This window comes from Ruditapes philippinarum, unplaced genomic scaffold, assembly GCF_026571515.1.
Source record: "Ruditapes philippinarum isolate M1 unplaced genomic scaffold, ASM2657151v2 ctg1728_1_1_1_1, whole genome shotgun sequence".
Taxonomy (NCBI): domain Eukaryota; kingdom Metazoa; phylum Mollusca; class Bivalvia; order Venerida; family Veneridae; genus Ruditapes; species Ruditapes philippinarum.
Window position 1 is genome coordinate 451,011 of NW_026855921.1, and position 16,690 is coordinate 467,700.

General features: G+C 35.6%; 1 protein-coding gene across 2 annotated transcripts in view; it reads right to left on the reverse strand.

Moving 5' to 3' along the window:
- The window catches only part of LOC132744808 (protein unc-13 homolog D-like), a 333,410-nt gene extending 320,237 nt beyond the window's left edge, over positions 1 to 13,173 (reverse strand). Inside the window, exon 1 of one of the 2 annotated variants that reach the window (XM_060733589.1) lies at positions 11,767 to 13,173. The gene's annotated coding sequence lies outside the window, so the exon portion shown is untranslated. The remainder of the gene's footprint in view (positions 1 to 11,766) is intronic. The other variant, XM_060733587.1, reaches the window with a different exon arrangement.
- Positions 13,174 to 16,690: the final 3,517 nt, after the last annotated feature.

Genomic DNA, 16,690 nt, shown 5'->3' on the forward strand with positions numbered 1-16,690 from the left:
TTTCGATTCTAACACGACATTAACAAATAAATGTTGCGGTACTTGATAGTTAAGCAAAATTGCGCCTGATTTGTTTCCGAACTTATTTTCAGCGCGTCGGATTTTTAGTGGTTACGTCACGTGTATAATGATTACGTCACATGTCTAAATATAGAACGTCAAACTGTGCATCTGTTGCATAATAACACACACTATCTGTTCTTCTATGTTCAATAGGGAAAAATGCGGGTCGTGTTAGAATTTTGGATAATCCCTGTTTTACATAATGATGGACCAGTCTGGTTTAACTGTTGAACAATTTCAAATCTCAGATATTTAGGTCAGCTGCTTATTGAATGCCACCACAAAGGATCTCATTGGTATTTTTACAATTTTGGAGATTTCATCTTGTTTTTGAATGTCACAGTGTACATATTTTAGAATTTTCAAAGACAACATTTATCTAAATGTGACAAGATTGTTGAAATGTTTGGTTGTTGTAAATGATGTGAACTGAGGAAGGAAGATTATACAAAAGAATCATAGTAAAAAGTTTCAGGTAAATAACTTTTAGATATATTTATGCAAACTAGAAATGTGTCATCATGCCACGGATGCCCCCGCATGCAGCCAAAATTTCAAATGTTATATTTAGTTCCAAATTTGTTTGCACAAATTATTTTTTTCATTCTAAGTTCACAGCCCTTAAAACTTTTCAATGTTAACACAAACCATTTTTATACAATGTTCAAGGCACTGAAATTATTCAGTCTTAACCTTTTGAAAATAGCATATTGCATATTTGTAGCCAAAATAATGGCTACATACATTTCCACAAAAGTATGAGTGCTGAAACTGAAAGTTCAAAATTTTTCCAACATTCAGGAAAGATAAATTTGTCAAAAATCATTGAGCCACGACCAAATTCAAACTTAAACTGCTTATTCCTAAGATGTTTCTATTCTATTTTCAAAGTGAAAGGGACATAACTCTGCCAAAAAATCACCGAACCATGACCAAATTCCAACTTGACCTAGCTGCGCATTCCTTTGACATATCCATATGTCAAATTTGAGTTAAATATGTAACACTGTTGGGTTGATAATGAACAGAAACTGTAAATTTCATATTATTTTCAAAGTGAAAGCGGCATTACTCTGCCAAAAATCATTGAACCATGACCAAATTCGAACTTGGCCTGCGCATTCCAAAAACATATCTATATGTCAAATTTGAGTTGAATGTGTAATACAGTTGGGGAGATAATTAACGGAAACTGAAATTTTCATATTATTTTCAAAGTAAAAGGGGCATAACTCTGCCAAAAATCAACAAACCATGACCAAATTCGAATTTGACCTGTATTTTCTCATGACATATCCATATGTCAAGTTTGAGTTGTATGTGTTGTACCATTTGGGAGATAATGAACGGAAACTGATAATGATCGTTGAACCATGACCAAATTTAAACTTGACCTGCGCATTCTTTTGACGTATCCATATGTCAAGTTTGAGTTGAATGTGTTGTACCTTTGGGGAGATAATGAACGGAAACTGAAATTTTCATATTATTTTCAAAGTAAAAGGGGCATAACTCTGCCAAAAATCATCGAACCATGACCAAATTCAAACTTGACCTGTATTTTCTCATGACATATCCATATGTCAAATTTGAGTTGAATGTGTCCTACCATTGGGGAGATAATGTACGGAAACTGAAAATTTCATATTATTTTCAAAGTAAAAGGGGCATAACTCTGCCAAAAATCATCGAAGCATGACCAAATTCGAACTTGACCTGTATTTTCCCATGAAATATCCATAATTTTTATTATGTCAAGTTTGAGTTGAATATGTTGTACCGTTGGGGAGATAATGAACGGAAACTGAAAATTTCATATTATTTTCAATATAAAAGGGGCATAACTCTGCCAAAAATCATCAAACCATGACCAAATTTGAACCAGACCTGTATTTTCTCATGACATATCCATATGTCAAATTTGAGTTGAATATGTGCCACGGTTATTAAGATAGTGAACGGAAACTGATGATGACGGAAGGACAGAATGACGGAATGACGGAACAGGGTAACACTATAATGCCCCTGCCATTATATGGCGGGGGCATAAAAATGGTTATTATAAACAATCAAAATATATTGTGGCAGTAAGCAAAACTTGTTTCTATAAAATAAGGTTGATAACTATAAAGTAAGGTTGATAAAATTATTATTCAAACTACATTTACATGCTGTGAATAATTATTTGATTATTAAATCTAGATGTTTTACCAAAATTATTTGTTTAATTAAAGGTCATGATCTATAGACTGGCCTCTGAGCGCTAAAACCCACAGAAATGCCAGTCTGCTATGCAAGAATAACTGTTCTGCTTGGCGCTGTGCCATAATTAGACTGACATATCGATTTGGTGGTATATGTGTATTTATTCTCTCATCTATATATATATAAAAAAAATAACTAGAACTGCCACTCTTATGGCGTGAATACCCCCGCATACCACTTTGTCAGACAGTGGCCATTTAGAACTCAAGGACAACCACCCTGCCAAATCTGAGGTTACTAAGCCAGTGCATTGCTAAGATATGTATTCTCCATGCTTCAAATGTGAAAATTTTAAAATCAAGTTTTTTTAGTCAAGGCCCCTGTGACCTTGACCTTTGACCCAGTGACCTAAAAATCAATAGGGAACATTTACTAATCATGACTAACCTCCATGCCAAATATGAAGACTGTGGGGCAAAGGAATCTCAAGTTATTGGGCAGACAAGCTTTTTTTAAGTCAAGGCCCCTGTGACCTTGAACTTTGACCCAGTGACCTCAAAATCAATAGGAGTCATCTACTTATCATGACTAACCTCCATGCCAAATATGAAGACTGTGGGCCAAAGGAATCTAAAGTTATTGGGTGGACAAGCTTTTTTTAGTCAAGGCCCCTGTGACCTTGACCTTTGACCCAGGGACCTCAAAAACAATATGGGTCATCTTCTAATCATGACTAACCTCCATGCCAAATATGAAGACTGTGGGCAAAAGGAATCTCAAGTTATTTGGCGGACAAGTTTTAAAAAGTCAAGGACCCGGTGACCTTGACCTTTGACCCAGTGACCCCAAAATCAATAGGGGTCATCTACTAATCATGACTAACCTCCATGTCAAATATAAAAACTGTGGGTCAAAGGAATCTCAAGTTATTGGGCGGACAAGGTTTTTTTAGTCAAGGGCCCTGTGACCTTGACCTTTGACCCAGGGACCTCAAAAACAATATGAGTCATCTTCTAATCATGACTAACCTCCATGCCAAATATGAAGACTGTGGGCAAAAGGAATCTCAAGTTATTGGGCGGACAAGGTTTTTTTAGTCAAGGCCCCTGTGACCTTGACCTTTGACCCAGTGACCTCAAAATCAATAGGGGTCATCTTCTAATCATGACAAACCTCCATGCCAAATATGAAGACTGTGGGCCAAAGGAATCTCAAGTTATTGGGCGGACAAGCTTTTTAAAGTCAAGGCCCCTGTGACCTTGACCTTTGACCCAGTGACCAAACAAAAATCCAGATAAAAATTTTGTGTGCAACACCTAGTGTCGAAAAATTCCTATGATCCGAAAGATGGAATTACACCGAAAAGTGTTTAAACACCAGAAATGCCTTAAATGTGCTAAGATGTAAGATAAGATGTAACTGTACAAACATAAATCACTTTTTACTGTTCCACTATATAAAGTATAATTTTATGTTTGCACCTGGCAAGACTCAGCAGTTTATTTATGTCAAGATAAAGTAGAACAAATACCAATTTGGATGAAAATGTCAAGGCCCAGAACTGATAATGCTATCCGCCAACTGATTGGCTGCAAGTTAACGTTGATCAAAAGAGGGGGTTAGTTTTTTACACCCCAGGATCATTCTTTTAACTATAACACCAATAAAATGGAGCCTCTAACTGAAGCATAGTAACGAGCATCACAAGGGTCAGGGAACCTAGCCACTTGGTGGAAATAAGTAATTGCTGATAAGTGACTGCTAATTGAAGATGGCTTATAGATCTTTAAATGTAAATAAGCCACAAAGTCAGAAATGACAGTGGCATGAAAAGGCATGTCATGGTACAAATGATTTGATGATTGAATTGAATGACTTTGGTACACTTTTTTAAATTCCATAAACAAATACATATTAACAAAACACTTGCGTTATGGATCCGCGTGGTAGAATAAATAAGCTTTCCCAAATAAACAATTATTGAGGAATCTCAAGTTATTGGGCGGACAAGGAAAAACCGATGGACGGACGGGGAGACATCCGGACAAGCTGATTCCAGTATACCCCCCTTACAACTTCGTTGTGCGGGGGAATAAAAACTGCCTGAACAAGAAAAATTATACTAAAAAATAATTGACATTAACCGGATTTTTCTCAATTTAATTTATTGCCTACCGGTTTCTATAATCATCAGGGCAAATAAACATAAAACCATAGTTACAACGTCATTTGACGTGTACGCAAAGTAAAAAAATGTCGACATCATCATTTATTTTTTAGTTTCACATCAATAAAATAAAGCTATATATATATATATATATATATAGGCTTTTATTAGAATCATGGACTATTCGAAAGTTGGGGATGGGCGTTATAATTGGAGACGCATCTTCATAAGACAGACTAATTTTCTAAGCAAGGCTTTATAAATCCACTCGCCCCTCATAACTATAAGAAGAAATCGAATCCGAAGATAGAGTGGATGTTGATTTATAATTTCAGACAACGCTAAAATATGACATACAATTACGATCGACAAGGAAAGGCTGTTCTTTTAAAAGAAGGCTGTTCTTTCTAAAGTCTTGTTCTTTTCCGCACTTTAATACCGTGCATGTAGAGCCTGGTATTTGAGCACGGGAATAAAAAATGAGCCTCACGCATTCTTACTGCAAAAATATTATGATTTTTCCCCAACGAAATATTTATGTAAGGTTACCCATTAACTCTGTAATCTGGGATGTTCTATACAATTCAAAAAGTCAGTGGAATATTTCGTGTCCGATCATTATGCATTTTTTACCCACGCCAATATAATTGTGCACAATTTTCATACCCTTTTCTTGATTATAACAGATAAGAATAAATCACTGAGATTTTTAATGTCACAAAAAATAAAACACATGTATACATGTAAGCATAATCAAATGTATTATTTTAATGATCAGGATTTCGATCTCAATAAGGGAGAATGTCCGTGAAATCTAGCGATCTGCATTTCAGTCCTTTTGTGCACGGGCGCCGTTACTCAACTATTTCGGCACTGAATTCCTTGAATAATTTTGGAAGTGTCTGGCATAATCCCTCCGGTACATAATGTCCAACAACAGACATTGTCTATTGTTTAAAATAATATTAATCAGAACGAATCTCCCATGTTGGGCCCCACTACATTGAACCACGCACGTTGCTAACGTAATAATAGGCCCGTGAGTTTTGGCATCTCGGAATGGTTATTTTTAAACATATATATCTTATACACAAAACACATTGAATTATGTCAACACCTATGCTTATGTCTATAAAATCTGTTATTAAGGGATATCACGTTTACAAATATACATGCCCAGTCGGAACTATACTTCAGTGTAATTTGGAACCAGAAAATGAACATAGTGATAGCTCAATTATCTTAAAAAATAATGGATCTGTTGTTGGACATATACCAGAGGGATTATGCCAGCCTCCTACAAAATTATTCAAAGATGGACTTATTGTTGAAATCAGTGCCGAAATACTTGGTAAACTGCGTTCGTCATCAAAAGGAACTTTTGTAAAAGGTGGTGGCATTGAAATACCGTATATATAAACTTTACGGAAAAAAAGACAAGAAAAGGGAAGTTCGTTCCTACGTGAAAACGGAAATAAGGAAACTTGAATTGTAAAGGTAAGCTCAATTGTACTCAAATCGGGGGATAGGCGTTTAAAAGGGGCAGTTAATTTTTCAACTTTGGGCTGAAAAATGGCCGTTTTTGTCCAAAATAAAGTACACATGCTGACCAATATTCTTGTAAACTTTCAGGCCTACACGTCAAATACTTTTTGAGTTACGTTCAACACAAGTTGAACATTGTAAATTTTCACTAAGTCAAAAAATACAAAATATATCCACACAAAAATACCCAGGTGCACAACTACACAACATTTCTGTAAGGTTTCATGACTCTAGGTCAAATATTTTTTGAGTTACGTGCAAAGTTGGAAATTGCAAATTTTTACTAAGTCAAGGGAAATAACTCTAAAAATACTAAAAATATCCACACAAAAATACCCAGGTGCACAACTACACATGCTGATCAATATTCCTGTAAGGTTTCATGACTCTAGGTCAAATACATTTTTAGTTATGTGCAACACAAGTTGAAAATTGGAAATTTTTAATAATTCAAGGGCAGTAACTCTAAAAATACTAAATATATCCAAACAAAAATACCCAGGTGCACAACTACACATGCTGATCAACATTCCAGTGCGGTTTCATGACTCTAGGTCAAATATTTTTTGAGTTTCATGTGACACAAGTTGAAATTGCAAATTTTTACTTAGTCAAGGGCAATAACTCTAAAAATACTAAATATATCCACATGAAAATACCCAGGTGCACAACTTCACATGCTGATCAACATTCCTGTAAGGTTTAATGACCTTAGGTCAATTACTTTTTTAGCGCTATGTGCGACACAAAAAGAGAACAGACAGAAGGACGGAAGTATGGATGGACGAATGGACAAGGGTAAATCTAAATGCCCCCCCCCCTATAATCCAAATGACCCCTAACTAAACCCAAAGGAAGAGGACCCCCCTAGCAGTTTGTATTAAACATGAATGACATCAACTTAAAAATAAAGGCTGTATGAGCAAAATTGTTTAAATTTGTTTTTTACACCAGTAACCATGACCTTGAACACCATAAAAAATAGAGGACCATTTAAGGTATCCACCTACCAAATATGAAAGATATTATTAAATAAATGAAGTTATTAAGAGAAATTTAAGATAAATCCAACTTGACGGAATATGTTAACCACACAAGGCCCTATTTTCAAAGTTATAAAAAAAGAAATAACTGGCAGAACTGGATGGCACAGTTATATAACTTGGCAATATCATGTACTTTATATTGATAAGTAAGTGTGGTAATTATGAAGCTATTAGTATAGATAGAACTTAAGATATATCCAACTTGCCTTTTTAGGTTACCAAGTATTCATTTTCTAAGTGTTGAAAAGGGCAATAACTTAGTAACAAGAGCGATCAGTAATCACATGTGTCGCCTCATGATGGCCAATTTCATGTTGAGACAAATTTTGTGACAGACGGACAGACAGATGGACAGTGCACAACTAGACTTGGTACTGATCATTCCTGTAAAGTTTGGATAAAATTGCACCAGTAGTTTATGAGGAGTAGTCCGGACAAGCTTTTGCGTATCTTGCAACACACAGAAAAAAACAACACCTTTTTATCAAAGGGCCATAACTCGGCCAAAAATCATTCAACCGGAAAACCCGTGCAATATGCGCAAGGACTTGAGCTACAGATCAATCCTGTAAAGTTTCACTTTTCAAGATAATCAGCGGAAACCATTTTCACATTTTAAGGTCCCTGTGACCTTGACCTTTGACCTAGTGACCCCAAAATTAATAGGGGTCATCTACTAGTGATGACTAATCACTATGTGAAATATGAAGACTTTGTGATGAATACTTTTCAAGATAATCAGCGGAAACCATTTTGACATTTAAGGTCCCTGTGACCTTGACCTTTGACCTAGTGACCCCAAAATCAATAGGGGTCATCTACTAGTTATGACCAATCACTATGTGAAATATGAAGACTTTGTGATGAATACTTTTCAAGATAATCAGCGGAAACCATTTTGACATTTAAAGCCCCTGTGACCTTGACCTTTGACCTAGTGACCCCAAAATCAATAGGGGTCATCTACTAGTTATGACCAATCACTGTGTGAAGTATGAAGACTTTTGTGATACATACTTTTCAAGATAATCAGCGGAAAACATTTTGACATTTAAGGTCCCTGTGACCTTGACCTTTGACCTAGTGACCCCAAAATCAATAGGAGTCATCTACTAGTGATGACCAATCACTATGTGCAATATGAAGACTTTGTGATGAATACTTTTCAAGATAATCAGCGGAAACCATTTTGACATTTAAGGCCCCTGTGACCTTGACCTTTGACCTAGTGACCCCAAAATCAATAGGGGTCATCTACTAGTGATGACCAATCACTATGTTCAATATGAAGACTTTGTGATACATACTTTTTTAGATAATCAGCGGAAACCATTTTGACATTTAAGGTCCCTGTGACCTTGACCTTTGACCTAGTGACCCCAAAATCAATAGGGGTCATCTACTAGCTATGACCAATCACTTTGTGAAATATGAAGACTTTGTGATAAATACTTTTCAAGATAATCAGCGGAAACCATGTGGTCTACCGACGGACAGACCGACAGACAGACCGACAGACAGACAGACCGACATTAGCAAAACAATATACCCCCTCTTCTTCGAAGGGGGGCATAAAAATTATTAAAGGGCCATAACTCAAACAACAAGAGCTGTCGGTAGGACATCAACGCTCAACTATTCTTAGTGCTTGATAGTAAAAAAAAATGCTTGATACAGTTACCTCCTCCTGTTTACAGGTTGGGGTCATGATGGTGAACAAGTGTGCAAAGTTTCAAAGCCTCCTCCTGTTTACAGGTTGGGGTCATGATGGTGAACAAGTGTGCAAAGTTTCGAAGCCATATGTCAATGGACTTTGAAAATTTTGAACTATTACAAAAACTTTAACGTAAATTCTAAGTCGAAAAAGGGGCATAATTCTGTCAAAATGCTTGATAGAGTTACCTCCTCCTGTCTACAGGTTGGGGTCATGATGGTGAACAAGTGTGCAAAGTTTCAAAGCCATATGTCAATGGACTTTGAAAATATTTGAACTATTACAAAAACTTTAACGTAAATTCTAAGTCGAAAAAGATGCATAATTCTGTCAAAATGCTTGATAGAGTTACCTCCTCCTGTTTACAGGTTTGGGTCATGATGGTGAACAAGTGTGCAAAGTTTCAAAGCCATATGTCAATGGACTTTGAAAATATTTGAACTATTACAAAAACTTTAACATAAATTCTAAGTCGAAAAAGGGGCATAATTCTGTCAAAATGCTTGATAGAGTTACCTCCTCCTGTCTACAGGTTGGGGTCATGATGGTGAACAAGTGTGCAAAGTTTCAAAGCCATATGTCAATGGACTTTGAAAATTTTGAACTATTACAAAAACTTTAACGTAAATTCTAAGTTGAAAAAGGGGCATAATTCTGTCAAAATGCTTGATACAGTTACCTCCTCCTGTCTACAGGTTGGGGTCATGATGGTGAACAAGTGTGCAAAGTTTCAAAGCCATATGTCAATGGACTTTGAAAATTTTGAACTATTACAAAAACTTTAACGTAAATTCTAAGTCGAAAAAGGGGCATAATTCTGTCAAAATGCTTGATAGAGTTACCTCCTCCTGTCTACAGGTTGGGGTCATGATGGTGAACAAGTGTGCAAAGTTTCAAAGCTATATGTCAATGGACTTTGAAAATATTTGAACTATTACAAAAACTTTAACGTAAATTCTAAGTCGAAAAAGATGCATAATTCTGTCAAAATGCTTGATAGAGTTACCTTCTCCTGTCTACAGGTTTGGATCATGATGGTGAACAAGTGTGCAAAGTTTCAAAGCCATATGTCAATGGACTTTGAAAATATTTGAACTATTACAAAAACTTTAACGTAAATTCTAAGTCGAAAAAGGGGCATAATTCTGTCAAAATGCTTGATAGAGTTACCTCCTCCTGTCTACAGGTTGGGGTCATGATGGTGAACAACAATCTCCACACAGTGATCTCCCCTTAATTCTTCGGCGTAGATCTCTGCCACCAAGGTCCCAATATATCAGAATTTCTGATATACTATATTTTTTCAAAAATTGTTTTATTTACTGCTTTTATCTATCAGTTAAGTTTTTTCTCATTGATTAAACAATGTTTATGGATAAATAAATAAATAATATGAATATTTAGAAATAATTTTAAAAAATATGAGAATATTTTCTACCGAGACAATATTTTGATATTTTATATTTTTTAGCTTTTGAATTTATTTTTCGTTATTTTGTATACTTTTGATAATTTTTTGATAAACTATATCGATCGTAGGCACTAAAAGTTAAAAATAAAACAGAAAGAGAAAAATGACGTTAGATTTTCTATGTAACGGTCGATATTTACATTTGAATTTCGACGTTACGTCATGTGACTTTCATCATCATGTGACGTCTTTGAAGGCAGTGATTACAATTCTGCCAAGGGAGGTAATCACTGTGAGGAGTTTGGGTGAACAAGTGTGCAAAGTTTCAAAGCCATATGTCAATGGACTTTGAAAATATTTGAGGTATTACAAAAACTTTAACGTAAATTCTAAGTTGAAAAAGGGGCATAATTCTGTCAAAATGCTTGATAGAGTTACCTCCTCCTGTCTACAGGTTGGGGTCATGATGGTGAACAAGTGTGCAAAGTTTCAAAGCCATATGTCAATGGACTTTGAAAATATTTGAACTATTACAAAAACTTTAACATAAGTGGTTACGCCGACGCCGACGCTGACGCTCGGGTGACTACAATAGCTCTACTTATTCTTATCGAATAGTCGAGCTAAAAATCATTGAACCGGAAAATGCTGACAATATGCACAACTAGACTTGGTACTGATCATTCCTGTAAAGTTTGGATGAAATTGCACCAGTAGTTTATGAGGAGTAGTCCGGACAAGCTTTTGTGTATCTGGCAACACACAGAAAAAGAAACCTTTTTATCAAAGGGCCATAACTCGGCCAAAAATCATTCAACCGGAAAACCCGTGCAATATGCCCAAGGACTTGAGCTACAGATCAATCCTGTAAAGTTTCATTGAAATTGCATTAGTGGTATAAGAGAAGTAGTCCGGACAAACTTTAAAATTAAAAATTATTAAAGGGCTATAACTCTAACAAAAATCAACGAACCGGAAAATGCTGACAATATGCACAACTAGACTTGGTACTGATCATTCCTGTAAAGTTTGGATGAAATTGCACCAGTAGTTTATGAGGAGTAGTCTGGACAAGTTTTGTGACGGACGGACAGACAGACAGACAGACAGATGGACAGACAGACGACGGAGAAGTGATCCCTATATGTCGCCACTACTCCGTAGAGGCGACACAAAAATGGAAGCCACAGTTATGTAACTTGTCCAGATTATGTACATTGTGTTGATAAGTAAGTGTGTAAAGTATGAAGCCATTGTTACATGTAGTACTTAAGAAAAATACAACATGCTGTTTTAGGTTTACCTCGTACGGACAGACGGACGAACGGACTGAAGGACGGTACAATATGCCAAAATTCTTTCGGGCTTATAATAAAATAATATCATGAAAACATAACTTCATTGTATATTCGCTAAACAAATTAATGGTTCATTTTTGTATAGACATATAATGTTTTAAATAGAAACATGACAAGGATGAATTTTTAAAACTTGACCTTCCACCTTTGATTTTTTTCATATATTCAAACGTAAAGCAATGTATTACAAGTTACATTCAAAGAAATGTTGTTTTGGGTAAAACATATTCTGTTCTACAGTATTTAAAATAACTTACAAGGTGAACTCTTCATTCCATTTAGGATGAGGTGAGTTTTTCACTGTGCTTGTCCTCAAAATTTCTGTATCTAAAGAATCACTCCCTGATCTCTTTAATGTTGGTGAAGCTGTACGAGAAAGAAGGGGAGACTCAACCCTTGACTGAATCCTTGGTGAAGCTTCCGGTGATGTAGTTGGTGTGCTCCTATTAGAGTTCTTTGGAGAAATTCTAGGCGATACACTTCGTAGTGAATTTTGAGAAGAGATCTTCCCTCTTGTTGGATGACATACCGTCAATAAGCAATAACAGTTACATATATCTAAAATAACAAAAACAATTTCTACATATTTATATCAAGGGTTTTGAGATATAAAAGGTGGTCTTAAGTTATATTATATAAGGTAATTAACAGTAGTTCTAGCATTGAAGTAAAACTTCATGTGATTCAAGATTTCTGTATTTACATAATAACACTAGAATCTAGGTTAATGTGTTTGCTGGTAGGTTTACAGACATATAAAATATTAAAAGAAGAATAAGATTATGAAACAAGAGCACTGCTAGGCCGAGCATTATATGCCCGAAAGTATTTTTTTTAAATAGGATGAAACATTTATATATATATATATACGCATTTATATATATGACGCGCGACGTGAGAAAACCGGTCTTAATGACACGACAATAAATGTGCACTACAGCGATTTAAATGACGTCACTCTTGTTGCGTATTACACATGTAAATATGGAAAAACTGTTTATCGTGTTATTAAGTTTTTTTTTAAAGTGTATTGACTTTGGAATTCAGAGGAAACATTAAAAGATGGAGGAGGAATTAGAAGTAAGTGTTTATTATGTATAATTCAGGAAAATCAACAACAAAAACATTTTTTGCATGTTTATAAATTATAATCAGTGTATAGCATTGGTAATCTTTTATTGTTGGTAGTATACAGTCCTGACGTTTGTAAATAGTCGGCTATAGAATCTACAGTATACTTACATTAGATCTATTAAAGTATACAATATACAAAAGAATAAGAATTGGCAACTCAGAGCGGTGCCTTTATATAGAATAAATTTAGATCTGCATATAGATTTAGAAATCTACGTTGTTTTGATTTTAACTTTACAGTTTTGTATTTAGCGTTTGCTTTCATAATTCATATATTATCGGCAGATTGTTTTAAGAATAATCAAATGAGTCCCAAGTTAAATTAATACACATAATTCATTTTGAAAATTTTTGCAAGAAAATAAGAAAGTAATATGTCCAAATATGCTAAGTCATCATGGAATAAAAATTGTTTTATAGATTAAAATATTGATTAATAACTTAACTCAGTACAGATTAGTGTATAGCTCAGTGGATAGTGCAGTGGTCTGTCACGCAAGGGAATTGAGTTCGAATCTCAGCTGAAGCAAACATTTTTATTCATTACTTTTTTTTTTTCATTTTTATGTTTTATTTATTTTTCCTTTATAGGATCTTGAATCCCTTTACTCCGATCATTTTGGAAGGACTCCTAACAACTCTCAAACCACAGAATTTTCGGGATATAATAGCGACTCAGATTATTCTGATGAAGGAGAATGCGAGAATGACAGGGCCGAACTCGTATCTACAAGAGCAAGAGTCTTCACCACCGCCAATAGTCAGTCTGATCATGATAGAACAGAAAGTAGCAGTAGTGAGGAGGAAATTTGTGAAACATCTGATGATACACAGACAGAAAGACAATTTATTATAAAAGGTTGTGGTTGTCGTCTTAATTGTCATACAAAGTTTGAATTTGATGACATACTGAGTCATATTCTTTTTATCAGGGAAATGACAAAGGAGGAGAAAGAACTGTGTATCATGTCATTAGTGGCTGAGGGAAACGTCGAGAAAACTAAACGTGGCAAAAAAAGACAGCGTTCTAGGAGGACATTTAGGGTTACAGGTAAAACGGTGTGCAAAGGAACATTCATGTTATGTTATGACATTACGAAATATGCATTAGGGGCCATTGCTAAACATGCAGGTCAACACGGCGTAACTCCAAGGCAGCATGGCAACGCAGGAAAAAAACCAAAGCATGCTATTACGTATGATGATGTCATGCGCGTTGTTCATTTCATCCGAAATTATGCAGAAGAAAGAGGTCTCCCTCAACCTGCAGCTCCTCGTTGCCTAGACAACATCCCACCAGTGTATCTGACGTCTGACACAACCAAAAAAGACATGCATCAGCTGTACAAACAGTCTTGGTACGCGCTTTAGAGCTCACGTCATTCAAAGACAACTGGCGGACATGTTTACCGCATATACGTATAGCTAGCCCAAAAGATGATGTATGTGCCACTTGTGAGAAGCTGTGCAGACAAATATCAGGTACAGTGACCGAGGATGTGACACTAGCAACAACGACGGCACTGCGGGACCACGTACTTCTTGCACAAAAGGTAATGATAGAAAAGAACAATAATGTAACTTCACACTTATTAATTTAAACAGATACTTGACCTGCATGAATTATTATTTATTTTCAAAGCATATCTTATAATATCAAATAAGACTCATTCATTATTGAACACCCATAAAGCTATGTTATTGCAAACACTTCCATTTTGTGGAAATGTTTGGTGTGGTAATACTGTGCTTATTCCTAAATTTATGAAAGGGATTTTTCATTCAAATCCCCCTAAGTTGCGTTATAAATTTACGTGGGACGTGACTGTAGTGCTTAATTTTCTCAGAACATTATATCCTTTAAGAACGTTATCCTTAAAGATGTTAACATTAAAATTAGTGGCTTTGATAGCCCTCAGTTGTGCTCCTAGGGCTCAGACTTTAGTCTCTATGAACTTGGATTTTATGAGATGTGCTGCGAATCATGTGACTTTTTATTTTCCAGGGTTATTAAAAACTAGTAGATCTAATAGATCTAATTCTTTTTGTGTGAAATTAGAACATTTTGAGGAGGAATCTCTTTGTGTTTTTCATACTTTATTTTTTAACGTAACTAGGAAGTTACGGAGATCTAAACAACTTTTTATTTCTTATGTAACTTTTCAAAATGTTTCTACAAGTACCATTGCAAGATGGTTAAAAACTGTGCTAGAATTAGCGGGCATTGACACTGGTATATTTAAGGCTCATTCTTATAGGTCTGCCAGTTCTTCAGCTGCATTTCATAAATGTACATTGAAAACTTTACTGGATGCAGCTGATTGGAAATCTGACAAAAATTTCTATAAATTTTACTACAGACCCGTTTTGAATGATGAAGAGTTATCTTTTGCTCAGGCTGTTTTCTCATAATTGATACTTTTTGACAAAGGTCAATTTGATATGACAAATAATATTTTTTGTTACAGAAATGAATTGATGTATATTTAATTTGTATATTTGGTTTTTTCAGGGTAGTAAATGTGAGTATAATGTTACTAGTTTGTGTTTTTGTTCTTGGTTGACAATTTTGTATACTTGTTGACAAACTTAAAAGATGCTACGTATACATGCGAAAGCCAGAGGCTTTTGCGAAAATAATGTCCCCCCATCCAAGCCCTGGTGATGGATCAATAATGATGTCATTATTGGAGTAAAAGCCGGAGGCCGAGCATGTATACACCCTCCCTTTGGTTTTTGGTTTTTTTACAGCCCTACCCTTTTTATGGATTTGTCAACAAGTTATCTTTAAAAAATGATGTTTACTGGTTCACCGGTTCCGGTTATGGGTATCGGTCACGTGACGGGTACTTCCGATTGTACTTTCACTTTCGTTTTCTTTAAAATGCGACTTGTAAGAGATAGCATTCGTCAATGCTACGTATACATGCTCGGCCTCCGGCTTTTACTCCAATAATGACCCCCATCCATCACCAGGGCTTGGATGGGGGGACATTTTTATCGTATTGAACATTACAAATGCGTACATAACTGACATGTATGTATATAGATATATTAAAAGATATGTTGACACAATTCTTTCAGAGTTGGTTATTATATATCCCTCCAAATGTAAATCATTTATTAAAAATTCCTTAATTGGGAAAAAGTGCATAGAATGTACTGAATTTTTAGTAGCGAACATTACATGCTTAGGTCATCATCTGGCACAGGCTGTCAAAGTAATAGATTTAACACATGACACATCAGTCTTTTTAAGTCGGTCACGCTTCGTAAACAGATATACATACACCTGCACAAATTATTTTTTGCCCAAATTGTATTTTTTTTTTTTTTGGTTACACTAACTCAAACACCAAAAATCCAAAATGGAGACAGTCTTGAACGTTACATTTCCAATAGCTTCCTTTGTAACATTTTGTATCAATGTATTCTGTGTATCAAAAATTTCTCTATTATACTTTTTGCACGTTAGCTATAAAATAGCAAGTTTTTCTGCAAAGAGTATGTTCACAGTGTGCAGCGACATCAATTTCACAATTCGCATGAAAAGGTATACAACCCCTACAGGAAAGAAGGCAGGCCAAGATCCTCCTTCAGGCAGAGAAGTTCAAGTGTATCCCTGATAGCCCCATGAAAAGCAGACTGGCAGGATATACAAAGAATAGGCTCAAGCGAAACCAGCTTTGTCACTGAAGCCAAGAAACTGGACAGAAAGTTTGCCCCAGAGCTAACAATTCCTACCACTCCCTTGGGCAGAAAACACATACTAGACACATTGACAAATGACCTGTCTGGCATTAAGGTGAAACTTAATATCCCACAGCTTGAAAGTGGTATACAAGAATGTGAGAATATCAAAAAGAGTCTTGCGCTTGCCATGATCAATGAAGACAACCGTAATGACAAGTGGACCCATGTCTGCACAGATGGGTCAGCCACAAGAGCAATCAAAGATGGAGGGGTTAGTATTCTCATTATACACCCATCAGGCCATCTAGTTACACACCATATTGCCACTGGAAAGCACTGCAGCAACTTTAGAGC